Source organism: Ambystoma mexicanum, chromosome 2p (assembly GCF_040938575.1).
Source record: "Ambystoma mexicanum isolate Mex_15411 chromosome 2p, UKY_AmexF1_1, whole genome shotgun sequence".
Lineage (NCBI taxonomy): Eukaryota > Metazoa > Chordata > Amphibia > Caudata > Ambystomatidae > Ambystoma > Ambystoma mexicanum.
In genome coordinates this window covers 1,282,011,021-1,282,036,716 of record NC_090923.1, presented here as the reverse complement: position 1 = coordinate 1,282,036,716, position 25,696 = coordinate 1,282,011,021, and the positions used below count along the sequence as shown (strand labels likewise).

The 25,696-nt window shown below is 51.5% G+C and overlaps 1 protein-coding gene across 1 annotated transcript in view; it reads right to left on the bottom strand.

Annotated features, from left to right (window-relative positions):
- Positions 1-25,696, bottom strand: part of GSPT1 (G1 to S phase transition 1) — a 647,462-nt gene that overhangs the window by 430,384 nt on the left and 191,382 nt on the right. The window lies entirely within an intron of this gene.

The following is a 25,696-nucleotide window of genomic DNA, read 5'->3' as shown; positions in this document are numbered from 1 at the left end:
GCAAAAAAGGCCACCATTCCAGTACGGCAGCAGGATACTTGCTTCTGTCAGTCAGACAAGGGTGCAGGAGCATTCCAGGGGGCACACAGGGCTGTAGTCAAGGATGATCCAGCTGTTCTCATAAATCCGAAGGAGCATGAAACAGCATTCTCTCTGTTACAAAGCTTTTATCACAACCTTTTGTGAGGGATATTAATCCATCTATTCTAAGGGATATTGAGATGGATTTCATAAAATCAGCAGTTCTGGGCAGATTTTTAGGAGGCCACCCTAGTTATGGTGAACAGGGAGACACAGGCAAGTCATAATTAAACAGAGGTAGTGTGGAGAGCACTTGAGGGAGTGTGAGTGCATTGTCTGGGGCCCTCAATGAGTCCACACAGAATTACACACATTAGTACATGGCAGGGGTGTGGTTGCGGTCTCCCACCCAATCAGGGAGGCCACAAGCACTGGGTGTGTTTCCCAGAGCAGTGGAGTGAAATTGACTTCACTTAGTCCTATACAATTCTAGACCCAGCACACCACATATTACAACAGAGTGCTGGAGGGGTTACTTAGTATCCCGTATGTCTAGTTTCTCATGTAGCATTCATATGTTACCCTTTCCTCTCAGAATGGCTGATGGCAGTGGTTTTGCAATGAACTACCATGATTTACCGCGACCGAACTGTTTGCAGCTCCGCTAACGTGAAATCACGGGAGCCATGTTTTTCAAAATGGCGCTGAGGGCGTGTCCAACACAGCCCGATGTACTGGGGCTGTTGGGAAGGTGTCAGATGCGACTTCTTGAAATTGAGGGAGAAGCCCAGCTTGTGCAGGAAGCAGCAGGTGAGTGAGGTGATCCAATGCTTGTGCTTCAGAACGCACACGGATCAGCATGTCGTCCAGGTAGGGGTAGACGTGATACCCGCACCCCTCCAGCCCCCTCGCCTGAGGTACGCTGCCACCACCACCATTAGCTTGGTGAAGACCCTCGGGCGGAGGTCAATCCGAATGGCAGGACCGCGAAACAAATTGCGAGTCGCCAGCCGCAAACATCAGGTACTTTCTGTGGTTTGGATGAATCGGCAATAGAAGTAAGCATCCTGTAGGTCCAGAGACACCAACCAATCCTGAAGTTGAAGGGCCAGGAGGACTTGAAAGAGTGACCATCTTCAACTTGTCCTCCCTGAGAAGTTTGTTCAACCAACGCAAATCCAGGATGGGTCTCAATCCCCAGTCTTTCTTTGGAATCAAAAAATAAAGTTACTCACCGTAGTGACTACCTTACTCCTAAATCCATAGTCCCATATACTTTTGGGACATTCCGTCCTGTGGGACGGGACCGGAGCATTTTGTAAAAAAGCATCAAATTGAAAATGTGTCCTTCTCTTTTACGCGGGGTACCGTACGCAGCCATAACCCCGCACCCCTTAGCTCCGTCCCGCGCATCGCCCTTCAGTGCTTTTCTATCACCAGGTCTGAGACCATTTAAGCACTAATAGAGGATACTTATTAGAGGGGATGGCAGGCGGGCGTATGGAGGAAAGGGGACTATGGACTAGGAGTAAGGTGGTCACTACGATGAGTAACCTGGTTATACTCCTACATCCTGTCCCCTTTCCTCCATACTTATGGGAGATTCCCAAGCACTCCTCACAGGAACTACGGGTGGATGGAAACCCCCCTACTGAAAAAGGTTTTTCAGCAAACCCTGGCCAAACGGAGCACCAGATCTGGTCGAAGTATTAATGTCTAGAAAAAGCCGATGGGGAAGTAGCCGCTTTCGTGATGGTCTCCCAGGGGACATACTTTTGAAAGGCAACAACAGCTGCCTTGCCCCGTACCAGATGTGCATGAAACCCTTTAGGAGGCTGGAGACCCTGAATAGTGTAGGACTCCGTAATACAGGCAGCATTTATCTGGAGATAGTCGCTTTGGAGGCCTGCTTACCTTGCGGGTTACCAAAGGTCACCAATAGTTGAGAAAAACTCCCAAATTCAGATGTTCTGTCCAGATGGAACTTAAGCGCTCTTCTAACATCCAGGCAATGCAAAACCCTCTCAGCTACCGAAGCCATGTTTGGAAAGAAGACGGGCGGCTAGATTGACTGATTTAGATGGAAATCAGAAACCACCTTTGGTAAGAAAGAAGGATTTGTCCTAAGGACAACCTTATCCTTGTGGAAATCCAAGAAGGGATGCTCCACCGACGAAGGTTGGAGCTCACACACACTCCTTGCTGAGGTAACGGTGACCAAGAAAGACACCTTCCATGAAAGTTGCTTGAGATCTACCGTAGCCACTGGTTCGAAAGGCTTAATGGCATAAGGCCGTAAGAACCACGTTCAGATCCCACGTCAGACGCGGTTTGCGAACAGGAGGGTATAGAGGCATTAGACCCGCAAAGTGCCGTTTAATCACTGGATTTGACAGTGAAAAAGAGCACTGGTCCATGGATAGGTAGGCGGTCATAGCCGAAAGATAAGTCCTGCATGACAGGAACATGAATGCCCAACTCTGCTAGATGAGAGATGAAGGACAGCACCTTGTCAATCGTAGACACCCTGGGATCAAGCTGTTTGGCTAAGCACCACCGACAGAACCAAAGCCACTTGCTTCTATATTGAGATCTCGTCGAGGGCTTCCTGAATAATACGCATGTTGCCAGCAGACAGGTTGAGATGTTCTAAAGATCTGAACTCAGGCACCATGCCGCCAAGCTGAACGATTGTGGGGGAGGGGTGCCACAGCTGCCGATCTCTCTGGTGAAGCAGATCGGGAACCAGCGGAAGCCTGATCGGTGCACACACCGACAGATGTTGAAGCTTTGAAAACCAGAACGTGGCCGGCCACCACAGAGCTATGAGCAGAAGAGAACAGTTCACCGTGTTCTTCAGCTTGCAAAACGCCCGATGAATCAGAGGCAGAGGCGGAAGCGCATAGGACCTCATGTTGTGCCATGGAATCTCGAGAGCATCTCCTAGAGGGGAGGCTCCCAGCCCATTTCTGGAGGCATACAGAGGAAGTTTCTGGTTTGCCGATGTTGCGAAGACGTCCACTATCAGAGTGCCCCAACACAGGAATATCTGTAAGAGGACCTCCGTTTTCAATTACCACTCTTAGATGACCATTGTTTGTCGGCTGAGGGCATCTGCCGTAATGTTCAGCTGGCCCGGGATGTGTACGGCCACCAGCCAGGCACCATGCTGAACCGACAAATTCCAAAATCTGAATGGCAATATCCACAAGAGGAGGAGAATTGGTGCCCGCTTGCTTGTTGATGTAAAACATGGACACCACATAGTCCGTGCTGACAAGAAACACTTTGGTGGCAATGAAAGGCCTGAACGCCTTGAGGGCCAGGAAGATCGCCAGAAGCGTCAGATTTATATGAAGGAATTTGTCTTGGGGCGACCAGAGGTCAGAGACCTGAAGAAGATCCAACGTCGCACCCCACCCCAGAAGGGAGGAGTCCATTGTGATCGTCACAATCGGAGCGGGATCTTGAAAGCCCGCACCCACAGACAGGTTGCTGAGAGACGACCTCCACACCAGGTCCACTCTCATGAAAGCCGAAATCGATATTATCTTGGAGTTCGGATCCACAGCCTGACGCCAAGAACTCCGAAGAGCCATCTGTGTCCGTCTCATCTTGAGCTGAGCAAGAGGAAGAACAAATACACACGAGGCCATGAGGCCCAGAAGCCTCTGGAACCACCAGGCCGACATGCTCCCCGACTGCGCAAAGACCTGACACGTGGCCAACAGATCTGTCATTCTGTCCCCGGTCAGGTACACTGCAGTCGATCGTGTTCCAACGAAAACCCAGGAAAATCAAGTCCTGAGAGACCATCATGGGAGATTTCCACCAGTTCACCGACAGCCCAAGGTGAAACAGGAGCTGGAAGAGAGACTGAAGATTGCTCGATGCTTTCAGTGGACAAGGACTGCGCAACAGCCAATCGTCCAAATACGGATACACATGGATACCCTGAAGCTGAAGATAAGCTGCAATAACCGACATCTTCGTAAAGACACGCGGTGCCGAGCTGAGGTCAAAAGGGAGCACTCGGAACTGGAAGTGCTCCTCCCCCACGGAAAACCGTTGGTATCACCGGTGTGGATTCCAGATCAGAATATGCACATACGCATCCTGAAGGTCCACCACGCTGAGCCAATCAACCTTCTGCAAAGAGGACTTTATCCGACAAGGCGTGATCATCTTTAATTTCTTTTGGGGTAGAGAAAGATTGAACTGGGAAAGGTCTAGGATGGTGCGCAGGCCAGCCTGGTTGGGTTTGGGCACCGTAAACAGTCGGGAGTAGACGCCCTCCCCTCGCTCCCCTAGGGGAACGGGTTCCACCACTTTGAGATCCAGCAATTTCTGAATTTCAGCTCTGGTGGAGGACGACCCTGATTGCTGGAAGGGAGGACTGATGGGTGGGTTAGGGTAAAGGGGTAATCAGAAGCCCACCCGAGCGACTGACAAGACCCACCGGTTCTCGGTTATGGTCTGCCACGCCTCCCATTGAGACGCAATGCGTCCTCCCACTAGGGTCTCGGGGGAGAGCAGAAAACCCTCATTTAGCTGGTTTCTCTGTGGCAGCACCACCTGAACCTGAGGAGGAGGCTGAGGAGTGGGAGAAAAACAGACTCCGTTGCTGCCTTCGGTGGGAATTTCCCGAAGGGGTGTCAACCCTGCGGGATTTCCGATCTAAAAAACCCCTGAAACCCAAGGAAGGCCGAGGGTTTGACAACGATCTCTGTCCTGAAAGGAGGTTTGACCATGACCGACAAGGACTTGGCGGTCTGAGTGCTGTCCTTAGTTTGGTCAGCTCCATGTCTGTTGTAGACTGAAAGAGCTCCTTGCCATCAAAAGGCAGGTCCAAAACCTAATCCTGCACCTCCTTAGAGAACTTGGTGGCGTGCAGCCAAGCCTGACGAGAGGTATCCACGCCAAGCAGAAGGCCCCGGGCCAAGGTGTCGACATGATGCGCCGCCGCCTCCAGCAGATCCTGTGACAGGACCCTGGCATCCGACAATCCCGCTTTGAAATCTTCCAGCTTTTCAGCGGGAATAGACTCCTCAAACTCCGACAGACCTTTCCACATTTTCATATTCGCCCCCGCTAACACCAGTTCTGCAATGGCTTGACGCAGTTGCAGGGCTGAGTTAGCAAAAATCTTCCTCCCAAGGTAGTCGAGAAGCTTGTCCTCTTTGGCCAGAACCTGTGTAGCCGTCGTAGAAGAGGATGACGCAGGTCTGGATTGCAAAGTGGCTGCAGCCACTACCGTGGAGGAGGGGGGGGGGGGGGCGGACACAACGCTAAGGCTACCTCTTCCGAAGAATGGACCCTGTAACGCACATCAATCTTCTTGTTGACAAACAGTCCAGAGTGTGGTTTCTCCCAGACTTTACGGACCTCGGCCAAAACGTCCTTCTGCAAGAACAAGCCGGTACGCTCCGAAGGAGATAAGGTGAACGCCCCAAAAAGCATGCCCTCCTGCGGAGCGGGTGCCTCGGGTACCGGAACATCCAACAGACGCATCATGTCCAGCACCCGGTCGTGAAAGGCTCTGACAGAGCAGGGCTGGTCTTCGCTGTCCTGATCGCCCTGCACGTCGTCCGACAGGTCCGGATCAGGCTGAGTCACATCCAGCACCACAATAGCCTTGTCCGCTGGGGACAACGGAGGCAGGGGTGGAAAAGTTGGGTGAGGCCCAGACGGTAAGGGCAGCGCTGGCGGAGTCATAGGAACCGCAAATGGGAGCGTCGTCGCAGGCAGGCATATCTCCCTAAACAAGCCTCAAAAGTTCTCCTTCATGCGGTCGGAAGGCATCAGCTTTTGAAACTTGCTGAAAAAGTAGTCCTCCGCCGATGATTTGGGCGCGAGCAGAGTCATTTCAGGGGCACAAGGGAGAGGGTTGCCAAGAGGGCCCTTCCCCATTGGTGTCTACATAAATCAAGGGCGCTGATGCCGCAGGAAGCGAGACATTGTGCGGTAGCGGCATCTGAGCGCTCCAGTCATAAACTGGACGAAACGGATGTGCACGATGTTCACCTGAAAAACCACCCTATACACCTAGGGCCGATCCCGTAGTTGTAAGGGATGTACCCAAAATGGCCGCTGTGCTCTTGGCGGGAACAGCTGCCATTTTGTCGGCACCTGAGACCTGTGACACGTGTGGAAGTGATGCAGGGGTCCCCACAGGTGGGTCAGGGGTCTTCATTTTAGCCTCAACACAAGGAACCTCGGCCAAACTGGTACTGTGTGGCCTAGAATGTTTCTGTGACATGCTAACAGCCAAACTAGTATAAATTAGGTCGAGTGTGAAAGATACTTGGAATTGTGCGCTGATCACCAGCCTTAAAGTTCGTTAAATATTTCCAGCTGCAGGACTCTTACTAAAAGTGAACCCTCCACTCAATGGTTCACAATACATGTACGTAACTTGAAAACTATTAGAAGATTGTCACTGCGCACAGAAAAACTTGTATATCTATGTTCAACCAGATATTAGAATGTTCAGAAAATAGCAATCAAAATCCGATGCTGTAAATGATTAGAGCCACACATCATAACTTTAAGAATTTCTTCATTGAATTGTAAGGTAATAGCCGACACGTGTTTCGATCCAGACGGTCGTTTTCAAGGCTATTTGTTACCCATAGTGCAGTACATTATTGAAATACATAAATATACATCAAAGTCCACCCATGATTGAAACATAATACAAAAGCGAAATTTGAAATGAAGTTATAGCATACCACAGCAGTTGGTAGAAGGTTCGGGATGAACAAATGTAAATAAAAGAAAATAGGAGAGAGACCAATGAATTCATATTCGCTATCGTGAATATTTTGCTAAGAAAAATAAAATTCGTTATATGGATACATAATCCAAAGAGATATATCCGTATTAGTGTATCCATATATAAAGAACACGCTGTAGGACATGTGGCCCGCACCCACGATCACCCGTCTGGAGACCATGAAAATCTAGCCCATGTGAGGGACCTTATATAAAGTGAAATCCAAAATTACAGAGTGGAATACACCTCTGCCACCGTGACATTTATGTAATACGACACTACTGTGCAAAACTGGAAAACAATTCCTTACCCTCTGGATGCACAGATTTTTGTTCGAACCTGTTATTGGTATTGTGTATTTGTAAAGTTCATATTGCCAATTGTAAATGACATATAAACGATATGTTATTAGCTCATATGTAATGTTGCCTACCTTAAATAAGATGTTTTCCAATGACCTTAAGTCAAGATATCGCCTGGTCAGTTAGAACAAGGTCAATGGGTTAAATCCCAGCGTCACTGCAAGCAATATATACGCATAGCATGCCTGATTATAAGTGCGAGGTATACAGCTCCTACAGAATTGCAATTTACCTTTCATGGGTGAGAGAATCCCTGCAATCAATAGACTGACTCCCCAGAGCCAGGACGCCGTTGTACAAGCAGATACCGCGGCCCACTGCGCTTGGGAATGACGTGTCACGTAGCGACGTCACGCGCACAGATGCGCGTGACGTCACAATGTAAACATGACACGTAATAGTAGAAAGATGTGTTTTTGTGCCATACTAATCCTCTAATATTCTCTAAGGTTGTGATTGTCAGATTTAAAAAGTTTAAAGACATTGGGCCTCATTACAACCTGGCAGCTTCGGATCGCGGTGATTCCGTGACGGCGGTAATAAAGTTTCCGTGTCCGCAAGGTTGCGGAAAGACCGTCCGATTACGTACTGTCGGTCGCGCGCACCACACGGACGCAGAAACGTTACCGCCGTCATGGAAAAAGCCACGGAAATGGACATAGCGCTGCCACAAATAGCGCAAAACCCGTATCCGCCTCCGTTGCTACGGAAACGGAAATACCATGATCGCCGAAAACCGGAAACAGAGAGGCGGCCATCATATAAAGCACAATCCATTGCCATCCAGAGTCAGCACAAGCACAATCCATAATGTGAGAAGGCAAAAGGGACCACCACCATGTCTGCCAGGATTCCAGCGCAGAGGCAGGGCAAACAGCGCTTCAGTGAGGCGGAGCTAACTGTGCTCGTGGAGCACGTAGTGGAACATGCAGAGATGCTGTTCAGTGCCGATCAACGGCGTGCCACACAGCAGCGGAGGAAGGAAGTGTGGGCAGAAGCAGCACGCAAGTGCACCGCTGTGGCCGTGACAGTGAGGAGCGTCAAGGACTGCCACAAGCGGTGGGACGACCTCAGGCTGAGGGTTCGTAACCTCATCTCCACACACCGCCAACGCAGCAGTGGGACAGGTGGAGGACCCCCTTCCCCACTGAGGCTGCAAGCATGGGAGGAGCGTTGCAGCAGTGTCCTCCACCTTGAGGGCATTCATGGGATCGGGGAGGCTGAGGCAGGAGTGAGCCCACCTGCAGATGCTGGTAAGTGGTCAAACATGAATGCCATATGAGAATATGTTGATGGCATTACAGTGCCAAAGGGCCCATTAAACCCCCCCTCGCCCCCCAGGCAGTGCATGACTGGCCCAAAGGACCCATTAATAATCCCCCTCCTCCCCCAGGCAGTGCATGACTGGCCCAAAGGACCCATTAATAACCCCCCCCCAGGCAGTGCATGACTGGCCCAAAGGACCCATTAATAACCCCCCACCCCCCCAGGCAGTGCATGACTGGCCCAAAGGACCCATTAACAACCCCCCCCCCCCCAGGCAGTGCATGACTGGCCCAAAGGACCCATCAAGATCCGTGTGGCACCCAATATCACAACAATACATACCCCCAGCAATCAGATGCATGTAACGGACACTATACAATGACCAACCTGTATGATGCATGTGATGCACCCATCAGCCACCACAACACTAATTGCATGTCCTCTGTGTCCCCACAGCCGTATCCAGTGACACTGCACAACAGGCCAGGCAATCAGCATCGGCACATGCCCAAGTCATCGCTCCCACACAAGAGGATGCTGCCAGCAGTTCGGCATCTCAGCCCCACTACCAACTGCAACAGATGTGCCGGCCACCACCACCGACATCCCCACCGTCTCCACGCTGCCCGAGGCAAGACAGGTGCCACAGGAACCCACCATGCCCACCCAAACCAACACAGAAGGCAGCTGCACTGCACAGGAGGCGGCCTGTAGTGACAACAGTGCCCCGGTAGAGCACTCTGATACTGGGCCACAGGGGGAGACGCCCACATATGATGACCTGGGTTCCTTCCATCAGCTGGAGTTTAGCCCCACTTCACTCAGAAGTCCCATGAGGTCATCCACCCCATCCATGGCAGAGCTGAATTCCCGCATGCAGCGGATGGAGGAGCAGCAGGCAACCCTCACCCAGCTGGTGGAGAGGCAGCTTGAAGAATCTAGGCTGCAGAGGGAGTGCTACAGCACGTCAGTGCGTCGCCTCACAAGGTCTATTGGACGCTTTGCAAGCACAATAGTCACCCTGGCACGCCATGTGCGGGAGGGTAACGACAACACCTCCAGGCTCATTGAGGCCATGTTGATTGGGCAACAGGCAAATCTTGCATGGATGCCATCCATACCGGATTCTGTGCCATCAAATACCACCACCCCATCAAGCTCCACTACTGCCAGCCCAAGGAGGCGCTCAAGTTGGCTAACGGGGCTCTCGGGCAAGGATGCACAGGCACAGAAGCCCACAAGGAAGTGATGTGTGTGGGGCACTGCAGGACACACGTGGACTGGAAGGGTGTGAGGGGTGGGTACGTTTGGGTGGTGGGGGAGGTTGTTTTGAGTGTTTGAACATTGGGGCCTGGGTGGGGGTGGGTACGTTTGGGTGGTGGGTGGGCTCGGGTGTACAGCTTCCCTAACCATTTCACCTCCTTCCCTGTTGTGAATTCATCAATATATCATCATTTGAAAGCAAAACATACATGTGTGGACATCTATCATTTAATTTGCAGTACAACAAATCATTTGTCGTCATCACTCTATGCATTGCTGTGAATGTGCTGTGTCGCAAAAGTAAATGCGAATCAGCTCATCCCGTGCTCTTTGGCCATCAAGTGCACCCCCAGGAGGTGGTGCCATCCCATCCCCATCCCCATCCCAATCTTCTTCATCTGCATCTGGGGGCATTGGGATGTTCCTGTGCAGGCACAGATTGTGCAGGATGGCAAATACGAGCGTGATTTTACCAGTCTTCACTGGGCTGTACAGCAGTGATCCCCAGATCTGCTCAGACAGCGGAAACGGGCCTTCAGCAGTCCGACTGGCCTCTCAATCATTCCACGTGTGCGGACATGTGCCCTATTGTATGCCTCTTCATGCCTGTTCCTTGGTCTCCGTACAGGTGTCATCATCCATGGCGTGAGTGCATATCCAGCATCACCTACATGGGATGAAGATGGGGGGACATGTCAGTGTTTGTGGTATCATGTCTTAATCTGATGCTGTGCTATCTTGTATCATTGTTCATTCATGCATATGTGCCATGCAGTGGTTTGAAGTGTTCATTGGGCATCACAGTGGATGTCCCCAACTGGAGATTGGCCTACACATTTATGTGCATGTGTACTGTGCCCTGCGGGTGACATTGGATTGTGAGTATGTCATAGTGCAGTGATGTGCACACATGGCAGAGTGACTCCACTGTACTGAAGTAGTCAATGCACGACATCTCATTTACAGGCATCTCGTGCATTGGGAGGACAGAGTTCCATTTGTGAGTGGGTGTCTGTAGTGGCACAAGATGTATGGGACAGTGACAGGATGGGCTGTGGCAGGGTGTGTACAGGCACACTGTGGTGACCTGTCATGTCTTCCTTTGTGATGTTTGGTATCCGCTGTCTATTTGGTAGATGGGAGGGGGGGGTGATGCATGTGTGGTCCAGCGGCACACTCACATTGCTCATTGGCCTGGACACATGCATAACGCTTCAACAGGGTCAGAGCATTGTCAGCTGTACTCACCCAATAGCCATGTGCTTTGTCCAGCATAGCGTTCCATGTACCGTTCGAACGTGGAATTCCGCAGTACCATTGAGTCATGGGTTGAGCCTGGGAAACGTGCGCAGCAGTGTGTAATCAGTAGCGTGGCATCACATACCATCTGTACATTCAGTGAGTGATACTGTTTCCTATTGAGGAACACCATCTCAATTGCACGTGGTACTGTCAGCTCAATGTGGGTGCAGTCAAGTGCACCTATGCAATTTGGCATGCCTGCTATGGCATGGAAGGCCAACTTTGTGGCAATGACCTCGGGGAGGGTACGGGGTAGGGCTATGTGTTCCGACACATGGCGCAAAAGGGCATCCAGTACCTGTACCAGGATTTGAGAAACAGAGTTGTGATATGCCATGCAGCTCACCGACCGTGTGTTGATAGGTGCCAGTGCCAAGGAAATGCAGCACAGACACAACCTTCAGGAGAGGGAGGGCGGTGGTTGTGGGGGGGGTGGCAGTGGGGGTGTCTATGTGGCTGCTGATGTCCTCAATCATGGCAGTGATGTCCAGGATTGTTGGGCGGTCCAGCCGATATAGTGTGTGGATCTGTTCTGGTGAAAGGTTCCAGGGTGAGGCCCTGATGCGTGGTATTGCAGGCTGCCGGCGGGGTAGTGGCGGCTGCACAATGGGGTTTGCCATAGGTGCAGGGTTGGCTGGTTGGCGCCTGCGCCTCCTCCGCCTCAGACTCCTCCTCTGCACCATTGCTGCCATCATGTGCAGTGCTGCCTGTAGGCTGAGTAGGCCCAGTCCAAGTGCTACTAGAGCTGCTGGCTGCATGGTTCTGTGTTGTGTTGGGCTGGGTGTGGCCCTTTTGTGGGCTCCCAGTGTGCTGCTGGGTCCAGCTGGGCTGATTTGATGCACCTGTGCCCTGATTCTGTTCAGCAGGCACTGTTTAACGTCATGTTCGCGGTGGCGGCGGTACCGCCACCGTGATCACGGTTTTAACGCCATTTTTCTGGCGGTGTTTCCATGTCCGCGCTAGTTGTGATGCTCGCGGTCTTTCGTGTTGCCGGTAACGGAGGGGTTTCTGTGCAGGTGGACTTTACGGGACCCTTAACTCCGTGTTGGCGGTTTGAGGAGGTGCTATTTCCGGGGCCGCGGGTCATGATTGGGCGGACGTGGAAACGGTGCCGGTATGGTTTTACCGCCGGCGTTAACTCCGGACCGGTGTACTTGTAATGAGGCCCATTATTGTTTGGACGTTAGGTTGTAACAATTGAATATACCAGATATAGACTCCTAGAATAGGTGTCGACTCAAGCCATTTGTGAGCATCAAAACGTTCATGAATCAATGGAATGGATTGTATGTCTTGTGGTCTCCAAAGGGGTTGAATCATAGACGCCGGGCACATGCCCCCACCCCACGCATTTAAAGGAAGATTCTATTTTGTCATAAATCACATGAAAATAGTTATTCATTAGAAAACATGCATCTCATGATCTGAATTCAAACCAGTCTCCGTTGTTCTCAATAGGCAGATTGTTCTTGCCTCCATTTTACGTTAATTTCAATTGAATATCACCTCCCCCTCTTTCCTTTAACTTTCATCAGACCCAAAAACCGTATTTCTTCCGTGCTATCCATTTGGTATATTTTTTGCCAATGAATGGCCAATGGTGTTTTAGGTTTAACATTCCTCAAACTCAGTAATTGCTCACGTATACGTATGCGTAGCTGCCTGATGGTACTGCCCACATAATATATACCACATACACATACAATAACATATACAACACAGCTTGTTTTACAGTTAATATGATCTTTTATGGCAATTTCATTATTGAATGAATCTCTAAAGGAATATGTTTTGTCCATAGCATATTTACATTGGTTACAATGATCACATTTATGAAAACCATCCCCTTTCATAAGCCAACTTTGTAGTTCTGTAGTTGGTATATTTAAAAAGGAAGGACAGAGTTTGTTTCTTAATGTGGGTTCTTTAGTAAAGGTAAGTTTAGGCTTGTCCGTAAGGAATGGTGTCGACTCTTTATCCAATAGGAGAATGTTCCAATGCTTGGCTGCCATCCGATATAATTCAGCACTGTCTCTAGAATATTGAGTAATGATCGCAGCCGGTTGTGTATCTGTTTTTTCTTTCCTGCATTTATTGACTAATTCTTTCTGTGTGGTATTCTTGTATCTCTTAGATGCTGCATTAATGATTTTGGAACTATATCCTCTTTCCAGAAATCTATTCTTGAGCAACTGACATTCTTGTTGGTAATCACAGTCGCGACTGCAATTTCTACGGGCTCTGTAGAACTCACCCCCTAGAATATTTTTGACAGTTGCCTTTTGATGGCTACTACGAGCGTGAAGAACTGAATTTACTTCTGTTGGTTTACGATGTGTTGGTTTGAATTTGGTTGTCAGAAATAAAGATGTGCAGATCCAAAAAATCTATGTTCAACAAGCTGGCATATCCCGTAAGCTGAATCCCAAATTTATTGTTGTTGGCATATTTAACAAAGTCAGAGAAAGATTCCGATGTGCCTTCCCATATTATAATAATGTCATCAATAAACTCCTTCAAAGGAAGGACCTCGGCACTGCCGGTAACAGAGGGATTACGGTCCAAAACCTCACTCCGTCCCACTCAACAGATCTGGAGTCACCGTAAGAGCGGGACCTCACCGACAAGGCCTTAACAGGCCTCTCAGAACTGTTGGTCACCTTAGCCTCTAAATGACGGGCTTTGGAGCAGAGTCTAGTAAAAGCCTCTTCACGAGGGGCCTCGAACTTCTGTTCGGTATCAACAACCTCAACCAAGGCCTCAGGGCGTACCCCAGTGTTTTTACGGGAAGCTCCAGCCAAGGAGACCTCGAAGCAAGCTCTGGTACCCGACGCCTCAGTAGAACTGGGCCCACAAATAGCCCCCACAGGAGGGGCCTCAGAATGTAATCCGGTGTCAATAGGCCCCTTACGGAAGCCCTCAGAGAAATCTCTGGTACACTTTTTAGGCCTGGAAGGCACCTCAGAGCAAGCCCCGGTAATAGAGCTTTTGACGATCCTCATGGACCGGGAAGGAGTCCCCCGGCCGGGGTGCCCTAAAAACTAAAGAACTCATCGGGCGTTTCTTCTTCTCATCGAGGAGTTTGAAAATGTGCCAGGGGGAGTACGTTGAAACACCTCCTCCCACCACTCCAAACTACGTTGAAGCGCTCGGACCGAAAGAGAGTCGCAATAAAAGCACCAGTCCCACCGGTGGTCCGACCCAAACACTCTAAACAAAGAGGATGGGGATACGCCCTAGCGAAGCGTCGCCGACGAGAAGAACAATTTGGAAAGTCTAGCTGAAACGGCACAGACAAACTACCACGCGACCGCTAAACCAGAGCAAGAGGAGGGAGAACTGGAAGGAAAAAAAATCTTCCTTAGATGCAAGTGCGTCCAGTCCCGAACGAGCGGAGAAAAGGACTGATGGGTGATGCGCTGGGCGGAGCTAAGAAAGGCGGGGTTATGGCCGTGTGTGGTACCCCGCATAAAAAGAGGAAGGACCCATTTTTAAAAAATGTGATGCTTTTTACAAAGTGCTCCGGTCCCGTCCCACAGGACGGAGGAATGTCCCATAAGTATGGAGGAAAGGGGACGGGATGTAAGAGTAATGGAGACCTCGGGGCGAACCCCGGTATCCAGAGCCGCAGACGAACTGAGCTAAAACGTAGCACCCAAATGGTGAACCTCTGAACCACGTCCGGTTTTGGCAGGTCTTCTGAGGGACCCTCAGAACACTTTGGTATACCTATTAGGCCATTGAGGCACCTCAGGGGAATCCCTGGTAACAAGAGCTACACAATCCCCTGGGCTGCTCATTGCCGTCCTGATCCGCTTAAGGCTCATCCTAACAAGGCGGGAATAGCAGACTGGTCTTCCACGTAAACCGTATCAGGTTTTAAATCGGAGAAGCCAGGGCCGGGGTGGAACAGGAGTAAAAGACGCTTGAAATACGTCCTCATAGGGTCAGAGTGCAGGAGCATCTGAAACTTCCCAAAAACATATCCTGAGCCGAGGGCTTAGGTGTCGAAGAGGAAGAAACCACTCGTAAGGGACCTACCCCCCCAAAAACAAGGAGGATGGTTGCCAGGAGGGTCCACCACTGGCCGGATCCACATAGATCAGTGGAGCAAAGCAGGAGGGAGCGAGACGGTATGAGGCAGCGGAGCCCACGCACTCTGGTCAAAGAAGGGCGGAACGGGTTACTATTGCCGAAAGGAATGCTCCCAGCACCAGACGTTGCGAACGTAGGTTTAAGGGAGGTATCCAAAATGGCCACCGTAGGCCACGCAGGTTGGGCCGCCATTTTGTCGCCACCTGAAGAGAACTGCGTCACATACGCAGCTCAGGCAATTGCCTCCTCGGGAGAGTTAGGGGACTTAATTTAACACTTTAGCCTTACAAGGATCCTCAGCAGAGCCAGTACTGGGTGGTCTCGGATGTTTAGTCGACATCTTTGGATCAGTTTAAAAATTAGCCTCTAACGGAGGAACCTCAAGACAAGCCAGTACCAGCGGGAATGCGGTCCGTGACCCCCCTCTTTGCCCCTTCGACAGAACCGGTACCACCACAACCCTGAGCGTGGGACGAGTGATGACAATACCTCATCGACAAGACCCTCAGAGAAGGCCTCTCAGATCTGTCGATATAGACTTTAGCCTCCACAAGAGGAAGGAACAAGTTACTTACCTGTAACTGTTGTTCTCCAGCATGGGTCTGGCATGGATTCACATTCTCATGAGTATTCGCCGTGGTCAGACTGAGAATCCTCGGTAAAGAAAAAAACAGTTTGTTTAGTTTCTGAACTGTCTTTCTCCTAATAACCAATCATTGGTCTCTGGGTCATACTGCCCCAAGCCAATGACTGCCCTCTACCTAAGCCCCTCCACTGGCAGCCATCTTCAGATTTGGTAGCATGTAAAGTGACAGTAGGACCAAGAGAAGAGCGGCAGAGGGGTAGGAGGGAGGGTTTGCATGTGAATCCATGCCAGACCCATGCTGGAGAACAACAGTTACAGGTAAGTAACTTGTTCCTTCTCCAGCATGGGGTCTGGCAAGGATTCACATGCTCATGAATGCAAGAATATATAGCAGTACACACATGCACAACCACGGGAGGTGGCAAGGCTCAACATTAATCAATTACATCAACTCAACAGTATCTCTTACCCCTTCACCATGCCCACCTTCAGGCAAACAGGTTGCGCAGCACTGCCTGGCAGACTCTGGACTCCTCCTGGGGGGACGCTGACATGTCCGGAAGGTCCGGGAACCAGATCTGTCTCGGCCAAGCCAGTGCAACGATGATCATCCTGCACCAGGACTGCCTGAGTTGGTTGATGAGTCGCAGCAGCAACGGCAACAGTGGGAACGCATAAAGGAACAGGCCATCCGAGGGGAATGAGAAGGCATCACCCGTGCTCCCTGGCTGGGGAAACCTGCTGGTGAACCTCTGGCACTTGGTGTTCGTCGCCGTCGCGAATAGGTCGATCTGGGGATTGCCCCATCATTGGAATAGCAGATCCACTTGATCCTGACGCAGTTCCCACTCGTGGTACGAGCACAGCTCCCTCCCGAGTGAGTCAGCAATGGTGTTCTTCATTCCTGCCAGATGGAAGGGTACCAGAAGCATCCCTTGGGCGACGGCCCAGTGCCACAGATCCTGGGCTTCCTTGGATAGGGCTGGGGATCTGGTGCCTCCCTGCTTCCCGATGTAGAACATCGTGGTGGTGTTGTCGGTGAAAATCCTTACCACCTTGCCCTTGAGGGACGGGAGGAAAGACCTGAGGGCCCAGAACACGGCTCGGAGCTCCAGGACATTGATGTGTAGTGACCTCTCCTCCGGGAGCCAAAGGCCTCTTGCGTGGAGATCTCCGGTGTGCGCTCCCCATCCCTCCAGGGAGGCGTCCATAGTCACCGTCTCCTGATTTGCCGGGGTCTGGAAGTCCATACCCGCCGCCAGATGCGCGCGAGTGCCCCACCACTGGATCGCTTGGCGGAAGGTCTCGTTGAGCGGGATCCTGTCTTCGAAGCTGCCCGCCGCCTGCATCTAACGGGCGTCGAGAACTCTTGCAGTGGCCGTATCCGCATCCTGCACAGGCGCACGAGATAGATGCACGAGGACATCATGCCGAGAAGGGACTTTATGGACTTCACCCTGGCCACGTCCATGGTCAACAGTACCTTGCCCAGGATGGCCTTCTTCCTTTCCTCCGACGGAGAGGCCAAATCGCGCCACTTTGTCGAGCCTGGCTCCCAGGAAAAGGGCGATTTGCAACGGTACCAAGTGGGATTTCGCGAAGTTGATCGAAAATCCGTGATCCATGAGCAGCTGGACGGTCTTCATTGTGTGCCCGACGGCGAGTTCTCTTGTCTTTGTTCAGCCGAGCCAGTCATCCAGGTAGGGGTGGATATGGATCCCCTGCAGGCGCAGCCGCGCCGCCACTGGTGCTAGGCACTTGGTGAATACCCTGGGCGCCAACTTCAATCCGAAGGGAAGGGCCTTGAAGTGGTAGTGTCGCCCTTGGACTACGAATCTGAGGAACTTCGATGTCCTTTTAGAATGGGGATGTGAAAGTAGGCATCCTCCAAGTCCAGCGATGATAGGAAGTCTCCTTCCTCCAGCTGTCCCAGCACGTGCTGGAGGGTGACCATCCGGAACTTCTGGGACTTGATGTACTTGTTTAAACGACGAAGGTCCAGGATGGGTCGCCAGCCACCAGTCTTCCTTTTTACGAGGAAGTATCGCGAGTACACTCCGGAGCCCTGGAGCCTCTTTGGGACGAGCTTGATGGCTCCTTTCTTCAGCATCGCCCTTACTTCCAGCAGCAGTTGAGGGATGTGGTTTTCCTTCCTGGCCATGGGTGGAATGCGGGGCACCTCTTTAGAAATGCGAGAGTGTGCCCGCGGGGCAGGGCATCCAGCACCCATCGGTCGGTGGAGATGGACTCCCACACGCTGCCGAACTTCGCCAGCCGGCCTCCCACCAGGGTGCTTAGGTGGGGGCCAGACGCTACGGCCGCTTCAGTCCCGATTGGCAGCGGCCTTGCCCTTCTTGGCGACGATGACGAGATCCTCTCGACTTGCCGCCTCCTCTGTAGGCCTCCTGCGACGAGGAGCGGGCCGCCTGGCGGTACGTCGAGGAGCTGCCGCCAAATCCTTTGGAGGCACCTTGCTTGCCTCCTGAGTTTCGAAAGGGCGGCTGACGTTGCTGCAACACTCCAAAGGCCAGAGCCATCTCCGTGTCGGCCTTGATGGCCTGCAGTGACTCGTCCACTGTCTTGCCAAACAGGTTGTTCCCGTCAAAAGGCATGTCCATAACTCTGGTCTGCACGTCTTGGCGGAAATTGGTTGCCTTGAGCCAACCAGGCCGGTGAAGGCAAACACTGTTGCCCATCTGGTGAAAACCAGTGTCAGCAATGTCTGTGGCTACAGTTATGGCGTGGTCTGACGCACCTCGCCTTCCTGTAGGATCTCCAGGGCCTCAGCCCTCTTGTCGTCCGGGATGAAGTCCAGCAGGGGAGCGATCTTAAACCACAGCTCCCCGTCGTAGCGGGCCATAATCGCGAGGGTGTTGGCCACTTTAATCGTCATCGTCGCCGACATGACCCGCTGTCCCATGGCGTCCAGTTACTTCTCCTCGCCATCCGGCGGGGAGGTCGAAGTTGAAGCCGTCACCCCACCGCTTTCTTCTTAGCCGCCACGGAGACGACCGAATCCGGGGTCGGCTGCACCCGAAGGCACATGGTGGCGGAATCCGGGACCCGGTACTTCTTCTCGTACCGGTCTCTCTTGGCAGGGGTCGTGGACGGATTCTTCAGGAGCGAAAGCACTTCGTCCCAGATGTCGTCAAGTAATGGAACCTTACAGAGGAAACCTTACTTCTTCTGTTCCTCGGGGCAAAGCTGGAAGAGCTCGGATGCCTGGCGATCATGGTGCAGAAGCAGCCAATTTCGTCGGGCGGGGAGCGCCGAGAAGGTGGTGATGGAAGGCCCATCCTGTTGTGACCACTGTCGTCATCCTTCCCCGTCGTGGCCGTCTCTGTTCCCAAGTCATCCCTACGATCAAGGGAAGGAGATGAGGGCTACGAAGGCCGTGAAGGCTGGAAGGGCGGGGTATGGGGGTGGGGAATGAATTCTCCTCGGCTTGCTTGGAGGACTTCCCGACGGTCCAGGCTCCACTAGATCGTCCATTGGGGTTAAGGTTAACATTGTCCTCATCTCCGTACATAAGGCCTTGATCGCCATCAATATTGCTCCCGAGTTGTCCTGTGGCCCAGGTACTGGCTGCGACAGTTGGGGAGTGGAATCCTCCGCCTCCACGGGCTTCTCGTCGGCACCACCATCGCTTTCTTAGTCCGCCTCGTCTGGATCCCTCCAGTGGGGCGGACCTCCTTGAACTTCTTGTCCAGGATCTTCGCGACTCCAGCTAGCTCCTCCTCAGAGGCTGTATCTGTGTCAGGGGGGAGCCTCCCCCCTCTTTTTCCACCGGGGGTCTTATAGATGGGTTGAAAAGAGGATTCCCTCCACGGTGGCAGGGAAACTCTGGGCCCCGAGGTCGCCTCCACTGGGGTAGCCTCCACAGGCTTCGCCAGGGCTGCCACGACTCCCTCGATAGAGGCCTTAGCCGGGTGAATCAGGACCTTCATGACTTTGGACCCACTTGAGGCCTTCACCTTGGGGGAGGGTCACCGCCTTGCTCCCCCTTGGCTGTCTCCGTCGGGATCGGCCGGGACTTCTCCCGAAGCTTACCCGGGTTCTCAGATTTCCTTTCCCCGAACCAGAGCGCTGGCTCGTAGTTGATGGCGTCAGTGAAAGTGCGCCCTGCCTAGCAACCGAGGAGCCCGACCGATCGGCGCTCCAGGTGCCCGCAGACTTGCAGTGCTTTGCCTTTTGTTGGGCACCCGTCGCCAGAGTGCCCTCAAAGGTCTTAGAAGACCGCTCGGACTTCTTCTCACCTACAGCTGGGCTCTTCACTTCCAGCCAGTTGGTGAGGCGGATACGCTGATCCTTCATAGTCCGTTCCGACATGTTCTTGCAAAACGCAGAGTCCTTCTCCACGTGCGTTTTGTCTTTGTGAAAGCAGTAGAGGCATCTGGAATGCTCATCCTCCTTGAAGACATTCTGAAATCCGCATCCAGGGCAGCTCCTGAGCAGCTTGGATCCAGGTGTTGTGTTTCCTTTGTCCTGGGCCATGTCCACGCGGGGTAGGCCTCAAAGATGTTCGGGAATCCTCCAAGAAGTGAAACTCGACGAAAACTTTACCCTTGAGGGGCGTAGAAAATTCCAAAACGGGTCCCCATTGATCGGAAGTAGTAACGGTGGAGCTTGAGGCTCAATTGACTGAAAAAATGAGATTAAACTCTTTAAAAAATAAATCGCAAAACGCAGTAAAAGCTCAAGAGCTATAGCACGAGGACTCCCAACACTTGAACGTGCGGTAAAAATCTGAAGATGGCTGCCAGAGGAGGGGCTTAGGTAGAAGACAGTCATTGCCTGGGGGCAGTAGGACCCAGAGAGCAGTGATTGCTTATTAGGAGAAAGACAGTTCAGAAACTAAACTGAAACTGATTTTTCCTTTACCAACGATTCCCAGCCTGACAACGGGGAATATTCATGAGCATGTAAATCCATGCCAGACCCCATGCTGGAGAACCTCAGGTTTCAACCTGGTACACAACGCTCCCTTAAAAAAGGGGCCTTGAGTCGGAACTCGGTACAGACTTTAGCCTCCACAAGAGGAACCTCAAGTTTCAACCTGGTTACAGCGGGGAAAGCTCCAGAAACAGACCTCAGGGTGAACCCTTGTATCCCAGCACCCAGCCTAACTGGGATTAACTTTAGCACCATGATGATGAACCTTGGAACAATGTCCGGTACTGGCAGGTCCGTCAGAACCCTCCGAGGAATCTCTGGTACGCCTTTTAGGCCCTTGGGGCACCTCAGGAGAAACCCTGGTGACAGAGCTACCCCTTAAGGGATCGGAGTGCATAAGTCTCTTAACCTTCCTGAAAAAGGCATCCTCTGACGAAGAGGCTGCCAGGAGGCGAGACCGAATGTGGTAGTGGCATCCGAGCACACCAATCGTAGGAGGGGCGTAACTGATTCACACTGTCGAGTGGAAAAAGTTGTCCACCGAAAAGAAGATTACAAGCACCCGCCGTCAATAGTGTAGGTGTGAGGGAAGAATCCAAAATGGCCACCGTAGACCACGCGGGAAGGCCCATCATTTTGTTAACACTTGAGGAGAACTGCGTCAAGTGTAGATGAGGCAGTTGACTCCACAGATTGGTCAAGGGACTTGACTGAAAATTTTAGCCTTGACAAAAAGATCCTCGGGAGAGCCGGTACTATGGGGCCTTCGATGTTGGAATCCGCCTCACAGACAAGACATTAAAAGGCCTCTAAATTCTGTTGGTACACACCTTAGCCTCGTTAAAAGGAACCTCGAAACAGAGTCAGGTCTTAATAGCTCCCCTGAGAGGAGCCTCGAACCATGGTTCAGTACAGAAAGCCTCCAAAGAAGCCTCATGGCGCACCCCAGTGTCTGTGTGGGAAGCTCCTGACAAGGAGACCTCGGAGCGGACTCCGGTACTAAACGCCTGAGCATGACTGCGCTGGCTATTAGCACCCGATCGGTGAACCTCGGATCATGATCCGGTATAGGCAGACCCCCTTCGCAGAAACCCTTTGAGAAAACCCCATGTACGCCCATTAGGCTGCAAGGCACCTCAGGGAAAACCGTGGCAGCAGAGCATTTGAAGGCCCTCACTGACCTGGAGGACCGCGGAAGGAGTCCCCCCCCCCCCCCGGCCGGGGTGCCCTGAAAAGTAAGGAACTTACCCATCGTCTCTTCTTTCCGTCGATTAAGAGTTGAAAATGCGATTGAGGAACCTTCTGGAAGATCTCCTCCTACCGACGAAGAAGTGCCCGGACCTAAATGGAGTCGCAGAAGAAACACGAGTCCCACCGGTGATCCGGTCCGAGACACTCCAAGCAGAGAGAATGGGGATCCGCCCTAACGAAGCGACATTCACAAGAGAAACAAGTGGCAAATTCCAAATGATCCGGCATAGACTGAGGACTACGCGACTGCAGAACCAAAGCAGGAGAGAAAGACAACTGGAAGAAAAAGATCTTCCCAGTGATGCTAGTGCGTCTGGCCCAGACTGCACGGAGAAAAGGACTGAAGGGCGATGTGCGGGGCGAATCCTAAGGAGGGTGGGGTTATGGCCGCACGTGGTACACCGCGTAAAAAAATATATTTGATGCTTTTTTTTTTTTTTACAAAAGTGCTTCGGTCCCTTACCACAGGACGGAATATCACAAAAGTATGGAGGAAAGGGGATGGGACGTAGGAGTATGATATGCATTGCTCACCGTAATACCATTTCTGATGATTGTAGCTGCTTAGATTCACATGATGTGCATATAGTCCACATCCAGTGGTAAACGTGGAGTATTGCATCTCGTCTTTCGGGGACCGAAACGGGACGTTGGCATAGGCGTGTCTAACACTATCTCTATCGTGACATGTGTAGTACCCAAAATCCCTCACGCGCCGAGGTCCCTCTGATTGTATTTTTTCTGCCATGAGGTGACCAAAGGCTATAGTGAGTGAGTACATAAAGAGAGAAAGTAGTAAGAGGTCTATGTTAGTGCCACCCCGAGCGGGGAGGTAGGGAGGGCGCATGTGAATCTAAGCAGATACAATCATCAGAAATGCTGTTACAGTGAGTAATGCCTGTCTTCTGATGCTTGTTAATCTGCTTAGAATCACATGCTGCGCATAGACTAGCGAGCAGTACCCGGAGTTGAAGGTGGGTTGTGAGAAGGAACAGTAAAGAAAAGATGTCTTAGTACTGCTTGTCCCACCTGAGAATCAGACCTAGAATGAGTGTCTAGGCAATAGTATTTTGTAAAGGTGTGTACAGAACTCTAGGTTTCCACTTTGCAAATGGACTCAAGAGGAACATTTGCAATGAATGCTATGGATGCCCCAGTGCCTCAAGTAGAGTGTGCTCTAGGCTTGAAGGGCAGTTCTCTCTTAGCAAGAGTGTGATGCAATTGACAATCCACCTTGAGATAGCTGATTTAGAGACAGGATCCCCCTTCTCTACCAGCTGCCACTGAAACGAAGAATTGTTTAGTCTTCCTTAGTGGTTTAGTTCTTTCCAGATAAAACATGACTGCCATGCGCACGTCTAGTGTGTGAAGGCTTCTTTCGGCCATGTTACTAGGGTTCTAGAAAGTGGGTAGTTCGATTGGCTGGTTCACATAGAACTTCGAAATGAATATAGGCGCAAACCTGGGATGTGTGCGCAGAACTACCTTATCTTTGTGGACCGTCACAAAGGGGTCTAAAACAGAAAGAGCCTGTAGTTCGCTAACCCATCTGATAGAAGTGATCGCCACTAGGAAGGCTGTCTTATAAGTCAGGTCTTTCAGACTTGCTTTATGCATAGGCTCGAAAGGAGCTCCCATGAGCCTGGTTAAAACCACATTCAGATCCCATCCAGGGGCTGGGTGAGAGATGGGAGGATAAATCCTCTTAACCCCTTCCATGAAGGCTTTAATCACTGGTATCTTCCACCACGATACCTTCTGCTGCGATGTGGTGTAGGCTGACAGAGCAGCCAGATGAACCTTTAGGGAATTGAAGACAAACCCAGAGTCCAACAGGTGGGCTAGATACAACACAATGTGTGAGGGTGAGCAATCAATGGGATTGGCGCCCTTAGAATTGCACCAGATGACAAAATGTTTCCATTTGCTGGCATAGCAATAACGTGTATTAGGTTTCCTCGCTTCCCTGAGTATGTCCATGCTTCTCTGAGGGAGTTGCATGTGTCCAAACTATGATCTCAGGAGCCAGGCTGCTAAGTTCAGAGTTTGTGGGAATGGGTGTAGGGTCTTCTCCCTGTCCTGAGACATGTTGTACGGGCAGGGCAGCTTGACTGGTGGGGAGAGGGACATTTCCATTAGGTGAGCGAATCAGGGTTTGCGGACCCACATATGGGCCACGAGTATCATGGTAACTGGTTCCTGGTGCATCTTGTGCACCATCTTGTTGAGAAGGGTAGTCAGGGGGGTGGGTGGGTTTAGCATAGACAAATTTCCCCAACCAAGTTATCCAGAGACTGTTCACCTTGGATCGGTTCTGGGGGTACCTGGTGGCGTAGTCTAGGCATTGGGTGTTCTCCTGAGTAGCGAACAGGTTGATCTCTGGGAAACCCCATTCTGCGAAGACGTTGGACACAATGTCTTCGTGCAGTCGCCATTCGTATTCTTCTGGCAGAGGAAAATCTCTGCAGAGTATGTCTACCAAAAGATTGAGTTCCCCTGGAACATGCTGGGACAACAAAAACATCTTGTGGTTGAGAGCCCATATCCAAATGTTTTGGGACAGCTTAGATAGCCCTGGAGAGTGAGTGCCCCCCTGTCTGTTCAGGTAATACATTGCTGTAGTGCTGTCGGTTACGATCAGCATGGTCTTCCCTTGCAGTTGCATCTGAAAGGCTTTCAATGCTTTGAACACTGCTAATAGCTCCAGTACGTTTATATGGTTGGACGCTACTTGAGGGGACCACACTCTGTGTGCTGTCTGCTGAAGCAGGCGAGCCCCCCACCCCGTGAGAGACCACCACTGCAGCGAGAGAACGAGGGCTGGCGAGACAACTACCAGATCTTCCCATTGTCCGCTGGCCTGACACCACTGGCTGTTGAGCCACTCTTGCATGGGATTCATGCGCAGCCGCGTGTGGGGAACCAAGTATATACATGACGCCATCATCCCTAGCAAATGCATGGCTTTGCATACAGTCACCTCCCGACTGGCTACATATTGAGGAATCTGAGAGAGCATGTTCTGAACCCTCTCGCTGGAGGGGAAGACAAAACAGTCTTCCGTCCGAATTAGCCCTCCCAGAAATTGTTTACGTGGCTGGGGACTAAGCTGGATTTCTTTTCGTTGATTGAAAAACCCAGGCTGAAGAGGAGATCTACTGTTTTTTGGGTGTTCGAAAAACAAGCGTGGAACGAGTCCCCCGTAATGAGCCAGTCGTCGAGGTAAGGGTAAACTGGGACTGATAGCCTGCACAGGTGTGCTGCTACCACTGCCAGGACTTTGGTAAACACCCTTGGCGCTGAGGCGATGCTGAAGGGGAGTACCTTGAATTGGTAGTGTTTGTCCTGGATCATGAACCTTAGGTATTTTATGTGCCCTGGCAACATTGAAATATGAAAGTATGCATCTTTCATGTCCAATGTTGCCATGAAGTCCCCCTGTTTCAGCAATGTGATCACCTCCTGCAGTGTTATCATGCAAAACTTCTGGGGCTTTATAAACTTGTTCGCTGGGCGCAGATCTAGAACAGGACGCATGGTGAGATCCTTTTTGGATACAAGGATGTACACTGAATAAATACCCTCGTTTACCTGAAGAATAGGGACGGCTTCTATGGCATCCTTTCCCAGCAGTGCTTCCACCTCTTGGATCAGGATCTCCAGATGGTCCGGTGAAAGGCGCCGTGAACGCGGCGGTCTGAACTGTGGAGGTCGGGCGAATTCCACGCAATAACCATGGGCGACCGTCTTTAAGACCCACTGGTCGGAAATTATCCTCTCCCATGCCTTGAGGAAAGATGTTAATCGACCCCCCGACCGGGGAGACATGGGAGGGGACCTAGACTTGGTGGTCATTTCTGACCAGAGGCTGTGTCTCCTCTG